The 16,208-nt window shown below is 44.6% G+C and overlaps 1 pseudogene; it reads right to left on the reverse strand.

Annotated features, from left to right (window-relative positions):
* Positions 1-6,056: 6,056 nt before the first annotated feature.
* Positions 6,057-15,875, reverse strand: LOC125164737 (ferritin light chain-like; annotated as a pseudogene).
* Positions 15,876-16,208: the final 333 nt, after the last annotated feature.

Raw genomic sequence — 16,208 nt, forward strand, 5'->3', positions numbered from 1 at the left:
ATCTTAAAGGGCAGATGAAATCTTAACGTGAATTGGAGATTGTGGGCGGGATGGGAAATCCAGATGGAAGAAAGAGAGTAAGTCAGGACCTGGAAAACGCAGATCCTGGTGACATGGCACCCTCTCCAGTCTCCATGACCACTGGGCTGTGGTGGGGAGTAGAGGCATAGACACTGAGAGACAGAGAGAGAGAATGCCAAAGAGGGGATGCCTAAACTGGTCGCGGCTCTTGTGACGGGGGGGTCCCCCTTCCTTCCACTCTCCCTCAGACCTGAGTGACTTCAGGCAGCTGTCCCCCAGAGCTTGTATCTCGCGCGGATTCATACTAACATGACCTGACGCTTCCTGCGTATGTCTACATCCTAAAAGGGACAACTTTAATAACACAATGATGGAACGAACGGATAGAATCCGGTTTTTACAGGGGGATTTTATACCTTGAGCGAGGAGCCTCGTAAGGAACGTACTTGTCCCCAGGGAACATTGCTGGAGCACAGAATCACCTAATCACGGTGGGTGAGCACTGTAGAAACAGGATCTCCGTCCAGGGTGTGCATCTGGGAGAGCAGAGGAGGGAGGCGGTAGACGGAAGGCCTGAATTGGAATTGATGATTTTATGTCTTATGTTGGCACCTCCCAGTGAGCTCACCAATGAGCTTTCTTTCTTTCCGGGTGCTCATTTATGTGCCAGTCTCTCCTTTTTATCTGTTCCTTTCTTCTTCCTTTAACTCTACCCGCTTTTTCCAGATCCAACACCGTCATACATGCACCATATGGCATGATGTTGTAATTTGGCAAAAACCAGAAAAAATGGAATCAAACTCTCCTTTACGTTGCCCTTGTCTTCCCTTTCCTTCTGTTGCGAGTCGTGGTTCTGTGGGAGGCGCACACAGCTGGTAGCCTGTTGAAGGAGCCATAAAATGATGTAAGATGCCGCTCCGGAAATAAACACACCGATCCTGCAAAATGCCTGAGCTTAACTGTGTAAGGGAAATCCAGCAGGGACCTGAGACAGATGAGTTCATTGTGATTGTGTTATTTGGCGTTGAAGCATATTGGTTATACCATATGTCACATACGCACTATCTCTAAGGCATAAAGTATTCCGCTGAAATGCATTTTCAAAATAACTGAGGTTTATTATGTTGGGGATAAAAGTAACACTTTTCCATTTGAACCTTTATAAAACGCAGTCGCTCTCTTGCCTTAATTATTTTTAGAATATTCTAGAAAGACTGTAAGAACAACCTTCAAGTACATTTTTCTCTCTGTTTTCAACAAAAGCAAATTTACGGAAAAGAAAATTACAGAAAACAAATACACAAAAACTTGTGTTTCTTAAACCACTTGAGAGTGCATTGGTGACATAATGCCACATCATGACCCTTAATATTTGTTCTGGGCTGAAGGGTATCCCCTTGAAATTGTTGAGTTCCTAACTCTAGGGACTTTAGAACGTGACTGAATTCGGAGACGGGGTCTTTTCAGAGGCAATTAGGTTAAAGTGAGGGGGTTGGGGTGGCTCTAATCCAATGTGACTGGTGCCCTAATGGGAAGAGAAAATTGGGACACAGGCATGATACAGAGGAGAGATGATGGGGAGACACAGGGAGAGGATGGCCATCTACATGTCAACGGCTAAAACAGACCCTTCCCTCAGAGCCCGCTAAAGGAACCAACCTTCCCGACACCTCCATATTGGTCTTCCAGTCTCTGGAACTGTGAGACAATACATTTCTGTTGTTTAAGCTGCCTGGTCTGTGATACATTGGTATGGCAGGCATAGCAACCAAATATGATACTTTGGTGGACATTTCCCACAAACAGGGGCATTTTTCTACATAGCCAACGATGCAACTACCAAACCAGAAAATTAATACTGATGCATTACTACCATCGAATCCTTAGCTCTCATTCAAGTTTTACGAGTTGTCCCAATAATGTCCTTTACAGATAAGGTCACTCACTTCCTTTAAATCATTATTTTCATTTTGTTAAACATTTCTTAAGTGTTTATTTATTTATGACAGAGGGAGAAACAGACAGACAGGCAGAGCATGAGTGGGGGGGAGAGGCAGACATGGGGACACAGAATCCTGAGCGGTTCAGGCTCTGAGCTGTCAGCACAGAGCCTGAGGCAGGGCTCGAACTCACAAACCGTGAGATCATGACCTGAGCTGAAGTCAGACGCTTAACGGACTGAGCCACCCAGGTGCCCCTCATTTTAGTTTACTTTCAATCCTGACCTTGTATATATATATTTATTTTCCCCCACAGTTATCATAGAGTAATCCAGTTGTTTTATATTTAAGGTTGAATTAGATTATTATCTTTCTACATAGCTTTTATAAAAAGTTATTATTGGCCATAGAAAATGCCTTAAGAAGGGGTGCCTGGGTGGCTCAGTTGTTGAGTGCCTGACTTTTGGTTTTGGCCCAGGTCATGATCTCACAGTTTGTGCGACTGAGCCCTGCATGAGGCTCTGTGCTGTCAGTGCAGAACCTGCTTGGGATTCTTTCTCTCCCTCTCTCTCTGCCCCTCCCCGCTTGCATTCTCTCTCTCTCTCTCTCTCTCTCTCTCTCTGTCAAGATAAATAAATAAATAACATTTAAAAAAGGAAAAAAAAACCCCATATATATTAAAGGATCTAGGTGGCTTAACTGAATTTTGGGGCATTCTGGAGAAAATAGATGGAAGCCGAACTTCTAGAAATGACACCCCAGACCACACCACAGATTAGCCTGCTAAGGAAACTGTGGCTCCTGACCCCACAACCACACTGGAACTGCTTGGGAGAAGCACTTTGCCCTGTGACCTCACATCTCTGACGGATCTAAGAAGGCTTGTTGATTTTTAGCTTGTTCACTTTTTGACCTGTGAGGACAGAGCGATGACTTCTGGATAGTTTTGGATGTTCTAAAAGATTTCTCTGCAGAAGATGACCAACAAAGTTCGAAACCCCTCATTTACCTTGGTGGATTAATTTCACGTGCGTGTAGTAGGTTTTGTTGGAGACAGCTTGAAAGACTAGCAACGACATGGGCTTTGGAGTTGGACCTGATCTGGAAGCCTGATGTGACTGATGTCTGCCCGTATGATTTTAGACATGTTACTTAATCTCTCTGAGCATCCGTTTTCTAACACGGAGAATGGACGTTCGAGTATATTCCTTAGAGAATTATATTGCTGCTATTATTTTGATTTCTAACTTAGAAAATAGGGGGGAGTTGGGGCGCCTGGGTGGCTCAGTCGGTTAAGCGTCCGACTTCAGCTCAGGTCACGATCTCGCGGTCCGTGAGTTCGAGTCCCGCATCGGGCTCTGGGCTGATGGCTCAGAGCCTGGAGCCTGTTTCCGGTTCTGTGTCTCCCTCTCTCTCTGCCCCTCCCCCATTCATGCTCTGTCTCTCTCTGTCTCAAAAAAAAAAAAAAACGTTAAAAAAATTAAAAAAAGAAAAGAAAATAGGAGGGAGCTGGGTAGGACGGTGAGGAGGTATCTTCTCTCCTTTACTACGTCCTTAATTTCTTTTGTACCCTGCTCTACTGGTTTACTTCTAACAGCAACCGTCTCTATTATTTCTTCTATTCATGTTAAGGCTTCAATGTCAGCCTTGTCTCTCTATAGAGATAGAATCTCCAGAGCTCAGCTATAATATTACATTCTTCCACGAGCATCAAGGAAACCCTGACATGGGCATCTGGCTGAAGTTCATGAATTGGTGATTTCTGTTTGCAGCCAATTTTCTTTTCTGAGTCACCAGAATAATTTGAAACTCCCTATACGTTCCGTGGGTACTATGTTAAGTAGCATGTGGATTTCAAGGACCACGTTAGTAGTCAGGACATTACTGAGGATAGAGTTAGGTTTGGCTCTAGGAATTCCCCCAAGTCTTGCTAAGTGAGGCACTTAGACTCTCAGTTCCTCATTAGGAAGATTCTAGGACACACCCCCGTGACTACATTCAGTTTGTTTCTAGCAACCCTTCCTTGGCAGATGAGCTAAAAGGTCGGCTATTAATTAAGGTGGAGCAAAAACGAGGTGAACACTGGCTGACTCATGGCTGGGGGGGTTGGAGCGCTTCAAAGCCGGAGACGGTCAGGTTGTAAGTTGGATCTCTTTCTTCCTGTTACTGTTTCCAAAGGCACGAAGAGAAGGGAAGGAAATGAGAGCCTGGAATAGAAAAGGCAAGGGATGAGGCGGGGCGAGGACAAGAGGTAAGGAGCAAAGACACAAGAAGGAGATGAAACTTTATTGAGCGCTCTTCACATGTCAGTAGCCACCTTATTTATTCCCCACTGTTGTTTCTTAGAACCATCCCACACAGTAACTACCGCTCCTGCCTGTCCAGTATCTGCCTTGTGTCACGTTCTGTGTGATGGGCCTGGTGATGTAAGGATGAATGCTTCATTCACATCGGCCTGACCCGGAGGTGTTGACAGTCTCGTGGGGGACTCTGACATTGAGAGGGCACTAAGTGCCTTGGGCATGGAGAAGGACAATAAAGATTTTTCGGGCAGGAGTATTCAGTGTTGCCTGGGGAAGTAGGTCTGGAAAGAGTAAGGTGATGTGGCCAGGAGGGTGGAGGAAGCTTAGATACGAAATCAGGAGGGCGGAACCTCGTCCTTCAAATTGTGGCTAGAACCCGGGGACGGGAGGAGGGGAGTGGCCTGATCGTGGTGGCTCCTCGGGGGCTAGCCAAGCAAGTTTGGGCTTCGCGGTGAGGGGGGAAGTATCTCTTCCGGCATCTGTCTTTGACACAGTCAGGTAGGGTAATTAGGAGCCCAGTACCTAGTGTTAGAAATTGGTCTCGGCAATCACCCTCTCCTGCCTCTCTACCGCAGTTGCCAAGAAAGCCGCAGTGACAAAATTGTTCCTATTGGAACCAGTGCTGGGGTTGGAGCATGTAGATGAGGGCCTATCTCCTCTTCCTCTGAGTCTCCGTATTGGAACCTTCCACATCTAGATGTGGGATCGAAGGGCCAAGCCGGCCAAGTCAACTCGCCTGTCCAACCTCCTTCACAAATGAGATGCAAGGGCCAGAGAGTGGAGGAGACACAGCATTTGGCTTACGGTAATCTCATGCCACCAGTCAATGTGCTTCCGTCTATGTCTTAGATAAGAACCAATCTGTTTTGCGACTTTTTCTGCTCTGAGTGGGGTGGATGGAAAAGTAGGAGGCAAATGAAAAGGAAAAAAAAGGTGCCAGAATTTCCTCTTCTATCCTGGAGAAGAAATGCAAACAAGGGGCGCCTGGGTGGCTCAGTCAGTTGAGCGACCGACTTCGGCTCAGGTCATGATCTCACAGTTTGTGAGTTTGAGCCCCGCGTCGGGCTCTGGGCTGACAGCTCGGAGCCTGGAGCCTGCTTCGGATTCTGTGTCTCCCTCTCTCTCTGCCCCTCCCCTGCTCATGCTCTGTCGCTCTCTGTCTCAGAAATAAATAAACATTAAAAAAAATAATAATAAAAAGAAATACAGACTTTGGTGTCCCTGTAAGGAAACGATCAGCCGCCACAAAAAAGGGAATTAATATTACCCTCAGGAAAGCGACAAGATTCAAACAGTCAAGGAAAAAGAACATCATAGAAAGAGAATAACATCCTGGATGCTGCTTATGTCGCATACGGTGTTTTCTGTTTCATTGACTTTTTCTATTAAGTGTGATTAACATAGTGTTTAGATTATTATAGCTCCAGAATAAAATTTAGTTTCTGGCACTTTAAGTCCAACTTTGTTGTTCTTTTCTCCCCTCCAGAGTTTCTTAGTTATTTTTACTTAATCAAATTATTTCACTGTTACTCCAACAGAAACTGCAATAAATGAGTATAGTGGGCCTTTGAACAACATAGGTTTGAATGGCACAGAGTGGATTACGTGTGGATTTTTTTTTTTTTTTCCCTTGTGAAAAGCTTTATTGTTTCCATTGGATCCATGGCTTGGGAGAGGCCTCCAGGGTGGTTAAAAAGCTGCCTAGTGGCTTCAGGGAGAGGCTCGAGCAGTGGCCCTGGCACCAGGGGGATGCTGGAGAGGTCCCTCAAAGACTGCTGGGCTTCTGAGGCTCCTAAGTGTGCTGGAGGGTGAGCCTTTCTAAGAGATGCTCGTCCAGCCCAACCTGGGGGCCAGCCTGAGGCATTAGCCAGGTGGCCGCCATCTTCTCGATGAGTTTCACCTCCTCGCCCAGGAAGCGGTTCTCCAGGAAGCTGCAGAGATGAGGGTCTGAGTGGGCAGAATCCGAGCACACGGATTCAAAAGGGCCTGCTTCAGATTCTTCTCCAGGACCACGCAGCTTCCATGGCGTCCAGGCATTACCCCACTCACCTTGGAACGGCTTCCGAATGTCCTAGAAATGGGCACAGCCCTGGGCTGGTTTTGCGTCTTCCAGAGATACTGGGTGTCCTCGTATTACTCCTCAGCCAATTCTGGGAAGAAGTGGTCCATGCCCTCCAGGGCCAGATCTTCATGGTCAAAATAGAAACCCAGAGAGAGGTAGGTGTCGAAGGCCTGCAGTTGCATATTGCCCCGGTGGTTGATGGCAACCTCCACGTCGATGGAGCAATTCTGATGAACCTGGGAGCTCGTGGTGGATCGGCAATAAGGAGCTAAGCTCGAAAGGTGGTGTGGGCTGGTCCCGGAGACAGAGGATGGGGGAAAAGATGGCTCTAAAGGTTGTGACTGGAAAAGAAGTTGGAGAGTGGTTGGAGGCCAGAAGAAGGGGTGTCCCTGGGTCTGTTCTGTCCAAGCACTTTTGACGCAAAAGACAGATCTGGGGGACCATCAAGCACACTGCCTATACAAGGATTTTTTACAATGCAGTCCTGTAAATGTAATGTCTCTTCCTTATGATTTCCTTAATAACATTTTCTTTTTCTCTGCCTCCCTTTGTTGTAAGAATACGGTATATAAAACACGTAACGTACAAATGCATGTTAATTGACTGTTTATGTTATCAGTAAGGCATCAGTCAACAGGAGGCTACTAGTAGTTAAATTTTGGAGAAGTCAAAAGTTATGTAGGGCTTTTTGATTGTGTGGGGGAGTTAGCTCCCCTAACCCCTGAGTTGTTCAAGGGTCAGCTGTACTTTATTTTATTATTTTTTTAAGTTTCCAAAAAAAATTAAAAATAATTTTTTTAATGTTTATTTATTTTTGAGAGAGACAGAGACAGAATGCAAGTGGGTTGGGGCAGAGAGAGGGGGAGGCACAGAATCCGAAGCAGGCTCTAGGCTCCGAGCTGTCAGCACAGAGCCCGACGCGGGGCTCGAACTCACGAGCCGTGAGATCATGACCTGAGCCGAAGACGGACGTTCAACGGATGGAGCCACCCAGGTGCCCCTACAATTTTTTTTTTTTTTTAATTTTGAGAGAGAGATAGAGAGTGAGTGGGGGAGGGGCAGAGAGAAGGAGACAGAATCCCAAGCAGGTCCCCGGATGTCAGCACAGAGCCTGATGCCGGGCTCGAACTCAAAAATTGTGAGGTCATGACCTGAGCTGAAATCAAGAGTCGGACACTCAACCAACTGAACCACCCAGGTGCCCCAGGTCAATCATACTTTAATTTGGGTCTAACTGATACCCTCACCTTTTGTTGTAGGTCAAGTTCGCTGGGGAACAGACTCTAAGAGGAAGTTTCCCATGTAGTAGGTTTATTAAGAAGTACCCTTGGGATCAAACCCTCCATGGGCATGAAGGAGGTGGGAACAGGCAGGACAAGTGGTTGAACCGTAATGGTGTCATGGACAGGGCCTCAGCTGACCCCAGGGGAGTTCTGGGACTAGGATGGAACGTCCTAGTTGTCCCCAATTGAGGCAAGGGGACCAGGCCTTTGTAAAACTCCCTCCCCCGCCCACGGACTCATCACCTGAGAACAACCCGGGAGAGAAGGTGGCTGTCTTCAGAGAAGGGAGTTTCCCTGGGAACAAGCAGGTAGGAGTCATCAGCAGCCAACGCTCTCTGCAGCTAAAAGAATGAATGTCTGGGTTCCGAGGTGGGAGACCTGGATGGCACATGAGCACAGCGTCCACCTCAACAAAATGGGAAGAGACTGTGGCTTCTCATGTGTTCAAATCTTTTTTTCCAAAGATTTTCAAAGATTCAAATCATCACAAAGACTTACACATCTTTTTTTTTTTTCCTGCGTGCCCACCGCACTGCGTGTTAAATTTATTACAGGTTATTTTGTATTTTGTGTTGGAATGTTGACGAAGAACTTTTCCCGTAGTATTTTCTAGCTGGTTATTCCTGGTATGTAAAAACAATGCGCATGGCTTCCACTGTTTACTTATTATGTTTTTTCAGCTTTCTTAAAGCATAATTGACATACAATAAACACATATTTGAAGTGTATACTTAGATGAGTTTTGACATATGTATTCATTTATAAAAACATCATCACACCCAGAAGCTTCCTTATGTCCCTTCGTCAGCCATGCCTCCTTGGTGCCAGCTCCTGGCCCAAGACAACCACTCACTCATCTGCTTTCTGGCACTATAGATTAATTTACATTTTTGAGTATTTCTTATTAATGGAATCATAGACTATGCATACCTTTTTGCTTGTCTTCTCACATAATTATGTGGAAATTCATCCACATTGTTTTGTGTATCAATAATTCGTTTCTTCTCATTGCTGTGTAGCGTTCTATCATCTGGATAGACCGCAATCTATTTATCCACTTACCAGCCGATGGACCTTTGCTTGTTTCCAGTTTGGACCAATTATAAATAAAGCTGCTGTGAACATCTGTGTACAAGAAGTCTTTGTGTGGACATACGATTTCTTTTCTCTTGGGTAAATGTTTACAAGTGGAGTGGCTGGGTCATATGGGAGGTATGTGTTTACCTTTTTTTTTTTTTTTTTTTTTTAGCAAACTGTTTTCCAAACTCTTTTCAAAACGATCATTCGTTTTATATTCCGAACAGCAGCGAGGTTCCAGTTCGTCCATATCCTTTGCCAGTACTCAGCATGGTCAGACTTTGTAATGACCAACGATGCTGAGTATCTTTTCATGTGCTCATTGGTTTTGCTTCTACAGATCTCACTCGACTCCAATTATTTCTTTTTTTTTTTAAATTTTTTTTTCAACGTTTATTTATTTTTGGGACAGAGAGAGACAGAGCATGAACGGGGGAGGGGCGGAGAGAGAGGGAGACACAGAATCGGAAACAGGCTCCAGGCTCTGAGCCATCAGCCCAGAGCCTGACTCGGGGCTCGAACTCACGGACCGCGAGATCGTGACCTGGCTGAAGTCGGACGCTTAACCGACTGCGCCACCCAGGCACCCCAACCAATTATTTCTAAAAGACATTGATTTGCCTGGGTTTTCTAGGTGCATAAATAAATCATGTGTAAGCTCTGATATTTTTCTCCTTTCAGCGATTCTGTCTTAGTTCTGTTTATCATTGAGAACTTAAATAACAGTGGTGTCTTTGGGAAACCTGGGTGGCTGAGTCAGGCGTCTGACTCTTGGTTTCAGCTCATGGTTCCTGAGTTTGAGCCCCACATTGGACTACGAGCAGACAGCACAGAGCCTGCTTGGGATTCTCTCTCCCCCTCTCTCTGCCCTTCCCCTACCTGTGTGCATGCATTCGTGTGGGTCTGTGCTGTCTCTCTCTCAAAAAGAAAGAAAATTAAAAAACTGTGGTATCTTTGTCTCTTTCCTTATAACATAGTCAATTTCATGTCAAGTGATAATATTGGCTCTAGAATATTTAATTCTTTAAACGTACTTATTTCCATCCAAATTTGCTAAGATTTTTGTTAAGAAATTTACCTTTAAATTACATATTTTCACAATTTTAAAATAATTATGTTTCGGGGCGCCTGGGTGGCGCAGTCGGTTAAGCGTCCGACTTCAGCCAGGTCACGATCTCGCGGTCTGGGAGTTCGAGCCCCGCGTCAGACTCTGGGCTGATGGCTCAGAGCCTGGAGCCTGTTTCCGATTCTGTGTCTCCCTCTCTCTCCGCCCCTCCCCTGTTCATGCTCTGTCTCTCTCTGTCCCAAAAATAAATAAACGTTGAAAAAAAAATTAATTATGTTTCTCCTTTTTCCTTTTTATATGCAAAAATGGAAACAAACAGTATATACTAGTTTCTAATGTTTTTGTGGGCATAGCCTTTTATGATGAGCATATTAAATGCATCTTCCCATGCATTTAATATCATTCTGTAACATTACAATTAAAGGCTGCATAGTATTTTGTTTTATAGGGGTGCTATAATTTAGTTAACCAGTCTTCTGTTGTAAGACATGTAGGTTATTTATACTTTCTCTTTAGCTATTATAACTTTTGTTGAGATACCTATTGTCGTAAATGAAATCTTGGTGTCCATGTACACCTATGAAGCTAAATTTTGTAGATTTGTAAGGCTAGGTCAGAGTCTGAATATTTTTAAGGCCATAATATTTACTGTCAAATTTCTCTCAAGAAAGTTGGTAGCTATTTATAGTTTCCCAGAATTCTAATCTGTTCTTACAATTTCACGGCCGACCAGCACTACCTCGTGTGCTATGAATGTTTGCCTAGTGATTTTCATTTGTCTTTGATAACATTGATCATTTTATTTATTTATTTATTATTATTATTATTAATGTTTATTTTTGAGAAAGACAAACAGACAGACAGAGAGTGAGCGGGCGGAAGGGCAGAGAGAGGGAGACACAGAATCTGAACCAGGCTCCAGGCTCCGAGCTGTCAGCACAGAGCCCGACATGGGGCTCGAACCCACAAACTGTGAGATAATGACCTGAGCCGAAGTCAGACGCTCAACCAGCTGAGTCACCCAGGAGCCCCAACATTGATCATTTTAAATGTGTATTTTACTTTTTGTTTTCCATTTTAGGGCTTTGCTTTCTTTCTGCTTTGTTATATGTACAGTTGACCCTCATCACCTGTGCATTCCGTATTTGCAAACTCATCTACTAACTACATTGATTTGTAACCTCCAAGTCCACATGCATGGGATTTTTGCAGTCATATGCAGACATGCACAGCACAGTGAAAAACTTGAGTGGTCTGACGTACATACAAGGGTCTTTGTGTGGTCTATATAGTGTCATGGTTTGACATTGTTGGGCCTTTTGGTGGAGATTTCACTGTCGGAATGACTCCCAAGCATAGTGAGTGCTCTCTGGTGTTCCTAAGTACAGGAAGGTACGATGTGCTTCACTGAGAAAATACTGTGTCAGATAAGCTTTGTTCAGGTTACAGTGCTAGTGACTGTGAGTTCGATGTTCATGAATCAACAATATATATTTAAAAGGTCTCTTTAAACAGAAATGAAGAAAGTAAGGTTTTGTGTTGATCCATTGATGAGATGTTATGAGCAGAAGCTTGCAGGAACCTAACCCTATATTTTCCCTAGGAGCAATGGCTCAGTATTTTCTATTTCAGTGTTTTTTGATGACTTGAAATACATAAAGACTGCAGATAATGAGAATCAACTGTTTTCTATGTGTTTTCCCTCAGTGATTTAGAAGGTCTGCCATCAGCTCTGAGTGCTTATTTCCCAGAATCACTTGCCATCAGGGCTCCAGTTTAGATTCTACTGGCGAAAAGTAGTCACGTGGGATTAGGAAGATAGAAGACAGGGAGAAGACATCTCTTCCTCCACCACCAGCGGCCGACAGTCACGTGGGCATCCTGGATTCTGGGTGACATGGAGCCTGGAGCAGCTTCATGGTGAGATCTTGCATGGTGCCTGCTTTGATGCTTCAGTGGGCTGAGATCATGAAGAAATCATCATTCCCCGACAGCCCACCGCAATGTTCCTGACCTCTGCTTCCTCAAATCTCCCAACAATTCTGTGAGCACCAGTTCTGCGTCATCTTCTTTATTTGAAATACTAGCCTAGAGTTTGTTTTCTTGGCTGAAGCCTGACTCATACAGTTTTGACACGGGAAGAGGTGTGCCCTCTCTCTAAGGGAAGAAGGAAGCACAGATATTGGATAATTGGACTGCTGGTATTCATCAGAATCCAAGTCCTCCTCTTCATCATAAGCATATAGCTAAGCAACATGCCTTGCTTTCCTTACACCTAGATGGGCCTTGTGAACTCTTCCCCACCTTCTCCCTAACACGTGGATTATGCTGTGAGCAAGAAGTAAGGTTTACTGTGATACATCACTGATATTGTGGGACTCTGTGCTTTAGCAGTTTGCCTACCTTAATACAAATGGCGTTTTATTTTACTTTTTTTGAGTTTATGTATTTATTTTGAGGGGCAGAAAGAGCATGCACATGCAACCAGGGGAGGGACAGAGAGAAAGGGAGCGAGAGAGAATCCCAAGCAGGTTCCATGATGTCAGCGTAGAGCCTGACGCAGGACTCAAACTCATAAAACGTGAGATCGTGACCTGAGCCAAAATCGAGAGTTGGCCACTTAACCAACAGAGCCACCTAGGCCCCCCACAAATGGTCTTTTAAAAGTGTACTATTTCTGGGTGGCTTAGTCAGTTAAGCGGCCAACTTCAGCTCAGGTCATGATCTCATGGTTCGTGAGTTCGAGCCCTGTGTCGGGCTCTGTGCTGACAGCTCAGAGCCTGGAACCTGCTTTGGATTCTGTGTCTCCCTCTCTCTCTGCCCCTTCCCTGCTTACGCTCTGTCTCTCAACAATAAATAAAGGTTTTTAAAAAAGATACACTTAAAGTTGTACTAGTTCCTACTTTTTATATTTCTAAAAATATCCTTGTCCCACAGTTCTATTATCAGCAATGATAAGAATGAAAAAGTACTTATAAATTCCTTAGTAAGATGAAAATCTTACCCTGTTTTTGCTTCCATTTATTTTTACTCCTATCTCAGTCGGTAGAATCTGAAATTACATTGAGGTTATAATTAATTTTTCTTGACATTTGCATTCTATCTTGTAATCAGATTTCCAATAATTATTTAGGCTTCATTCAACATGTAACAGATCTTAATACTCATCCTTTTACAACATGAACTAGCCTTTGTTGAATTTTTCTTTGCCGTATGTCTTGGTTTCTGTAAAAAGCCTTTTGGAACTTGTCTTAGGAAAGACATGGAAGCTATGCCTTCAGAGTCTTTGAACAGCTGAGGCTGCTTCTTTGTTGTTTTTATACAGGACTTGACTGAGTCCGTAATCCTGATTAGCTAGCTACCTTAATCCCTCAAAACTCTAATAGTTGACATATCTCCTTTTGGTATTTAATATGGTTTTATGGGAGACGATTGAAGTTAGGCGGGTTTTCTTCCTTTTTAGGTTACCATTCCCTCCCCCCCAAATGCTCTTAAGGTTGTTTTCCTGTAATCTTGATATTTACAGATACTATCACGTGTATCTATGGGTTGGTTTCTTGTCATTAACTCTGCTTGGTACTCAGTGAGTCCCTTTGAAATGACGAAACTTCTGCCAGATGCAGGGCTAAGTGCTCTCTGTGTATTACCCTGTGACAACATCAGGGGTGACAGCTATTATCTCTCCCAATTTACAGATGATGAAATTGAGGTTCAAGGGTTCATAGAAGATCAGCAACAGAGTTGAGAAAGGAACTTAAGTCCACTTCACTGTAGAGTCTGAGCTTTTAGTCACTCTAGCCATGCAGTTTTTTTTTAAAGGAAAGAAAGAACTCTTTTACTGTATAATTTCTACAATTTTGTTTTTGTTTCCTTGGTTCCTGATTCTCCTTCAGAGACAAGACAATTGCCTGTATGGCAGGGCTCTCTTGTGTAGCTCTTATATATGCTAGTTTTTATTTTATCGTAGAGTTTTATATTATCACGCTTTTATGGTATAAAAACTTTTATATGATAGAAGAGTTGGGCAAACTTAAAACTCTTTATATTTGGATTATGTTTTCTTGCAGTTTTGCTCCTGTTCTTTTCTGATACTAATGCATTTAATTTTTTTTTTAATTGGATTTTTCCCTTTTCATTTTCCCTGCCTCATCAGTCTCCTTTTCCGTGGCGGTGGGACAGACTGTGGTAGGTCTGGTGGGTAAGTGGTGGTGGTTGTGGAGCTCCTGTTTCACAGCGTTACTGAGGATTGGGGCCGTGCCTGCCATATACAGAAGAAGAATACTAGGACCCTAAGCATCACAGAATGTCGCTCCCTTCAGCAACGGCTCAGCCAAGATAGGCCCACACAGACTCAGAACAGTCAGTAATGGCTCCGCGGCAACGCCCCTGCCAGCGGATAACAGGGTGATACCATGACCTCTAAGACGTTGAGTTCCTGCCACATAAGTCCTGGCCCCACCCCGGGGACTCCCGTTTCTAGTAAGTCACTCTTCCTTCCTCCGCAGGACACATGCCTAGCTGGCCACAGGATGCTGTTGAGCTATCAGATGAAGTTAACTGAAGTTGGAGAAGTGCAACTCCCACCTCTGCTTCCTTCTGTCTTTATCAGCAACATAGTTATCCGTGAGGAAGGAGGACACGTCCCAGTCTGGAATGGAATTAACACCTCCCTTTCCCTCTCTTCTTTCATTCTCTGTTTCATTCCCTCTCTCACCTGCTAGATGCTTATTGGCTTTAACCATTCTTTATTAGCCTTGCATATGGCAGTTGTGTTGATGGTGAAGAGGAAGGCACCAAGGCCCTTGCTCCAGACGTAAGAACCCTTGGTCTGATATTGGCAGTTGCAGTGTGGACAGCAACACCACCGTCTTTTGTTTGCCTTCCCAGATCCACTCTCCATCCTTTCCCAACCTGCTCCTTGTCCTGGGATCCTGACCCATATGGTCTACATCAGCGGTGGGCTGAAGCCTGCAAGAGCTGATTATGTGCATCTCTTCCTAACTCCATGCTTGGTGACCATAATAGGAATATTTACACCTTGGAAATCGGCAAACACTGCAAACAGGCATATACACACCTATCTCAGGCTTGTTGTTAAATATTTACCGGCACAGCACTGGGGCTGTGTCAGTATATCCAAGGACACCCACTGCCCTCTGGCGTCCTGTTGGGTTTGGCCATCAGGAGGGCCCTGAGTGTTGGAAGGGCAGGAAGGAGAGTATGGTCAGAATATCCATTGTCCTGGCTCCATCTCTAACAGGTTCCCACAGATTGGCTGCCTCCCTCTACAAACACTTCAGCTACTGTCAGGCACACTCTCTATGTGTCCATCCTTTCTGGAAACCAGACCCTCCTTTCCCTCCCCTCTTCAGGCCTGTGTTGTGCACTGGCTGGATGGGGGCCAGTGGTGCGGGTGATGAAAGAATTCACCCAAGGCAGAACAAAGGAGATAGAAACATATTGAATCCAGTGCAAGGGAGTAGTGGGCAGGGCAACAAAGGAGAGACTGTCTGCTACTGGGCGGTGGTGAGGGGCTATATTTATAGGGTGGAGTGAGGAAGTATGGCAAAGTATGGAATTTTCCCTTTTTTGGTAACTGTGCCTGGTTGTAAGTATCCCATTGGTTAGTTAGGGCCTATGGCTGTTTCGAGGTGAGTCATTTAATGAGCCTGTTTGCATTCAGCCCAGTGGTCACTGTGGGACCTTTTGTCAAGTTTCCATTGCTCAAGCCTATTGGCCTCAAAGCGGCATCTACTAGGCCTAGGAATGGTAATGGCTCCCCAAACTCTACTCATACCAGTAGTCCCTTCATGAGGCTCTTGTCTAACAATGAATTTGAGTGTGTGCCACTTGGTTCCTTCCACAACCCTGACCGACACAAAACCTACTCCCATTCAGTCACGTAGGACTCTTACTAGTTTCCTGAGTACCTTTCCTTGGTCTTGCTTGTTTCCAACACCAGTGGTTTTCAAATTCTTTGTAGGCTGTCTTAGGACGTTTTCCTCAAATGAAATCTTATCTGAAAACTCAACGTATACATTAGATAAAGTAAAGACGCTTGAGTGGGGTAGGAGCTAAAGGGTACCTGCTCCCCATCCCCCACCCCTCACCCTTCTCAGTCATCGCGGATATACATCACGGCAACCTCCAAGGCCCCGAGAAGCACAATTTTAATACCATATTCCTAGAAGACAGAGACCACGACTTGTACTTTCCAGGGTACCTGGAGAGATGTGGGTAAACGACAGGCATATTTTCAAGCTACCATTTATAAAGTACTTGCTTGACGCGAGGCTCTAGTCTAAATGCTCTCCATTGGTTTGTTCACTTAATCCTCCCAGCGACCCCAGTGAGGTGCACGCCTCCATCACTTACATTGTATGAACGAGGCATCTGAAGCACAGGGTGGTTAATTAAACTCACTTAGGGGCGCCTGGCTAGTCTAGCTAGACAGTT

The sequence above is a fragment of the Prionailurus viverrinus genome, chromosome B1, assembly GCF_022837055.1.
Source record: "Prionailurus viverrinus isolate Anna chromosome B1, UM_Priviv_1.0, whole genome shotgun sequence".
NCBI classification, from domain to species: domain Eukaryota; kingdom Metazoa; phylum Chordata; class Mammalia; order Carnivora; family Felidae; genus Prionailurus; species Prionailurus viverrinus.